The sequence below is a fragment of the Halyomorpha halys genome, unplaced genomic scaffold (assembly GCF_000696795.3).
Source record: "Halyomorpha halys isolate HHAL.00 unplaced genomic scaffold, Hhal_1.1 Scaffold1.1, whole genome shotgun sequence".
NCBI classification, from domain to species: Eukaryota; Metazoa; Arthropoda; class Insecta; order Hemiptera; family Pentatomidae; genus Halyomorpha; species Halyomorpha halys.
In genome coordinates, this window is record NW_027115366.1 from 235,005 (window position 1) to 235,529 (window position 525).

Consider the following 525-nt stretch of genomic DNA (forward strand, 5'->3'; position numbering starts at 1 on the left):
AATAAATATAATATTATATAATAAAAATCTTAAAATTTGAATTAATTTATCCTATTTTAACATTTTGTACCGGCACTATGTTGACACTTGTTCTGAAGTATTGATCATTCCTACAGAGTTGAAATCTTGTCAATTTTCTAAGGCTTCAGTTTTACGTTTACGTTGTGTGATTTTCTTTTTTTTTCTGTATTAACTACATTATGTAGAGAGGATCATTCTCATTTTTAAAACTTGTTGTTTTCATTTGGATGTTCATTTTTTTTTATGTTTTTTTTTTTTTTTTTGTACGCTATTACTTTCTTAATATATGAAAAATAAAATAGTATTATTTCTTTAGATATCTTTTGTATATTGCTATGTATCGGTCTTTTGACAATCCTGGGTATTATTAAGGTGTTTCGTCATCTGCCCCTATACCTGATCAGGGTATCCTTCTGCGAAGCTTTTAGTGTCCCCGGATATGAAAACATTTGTATTAAGGGGCCTCTACATGTTGGCCGAGCCATGGCGAACTCAGACATACGC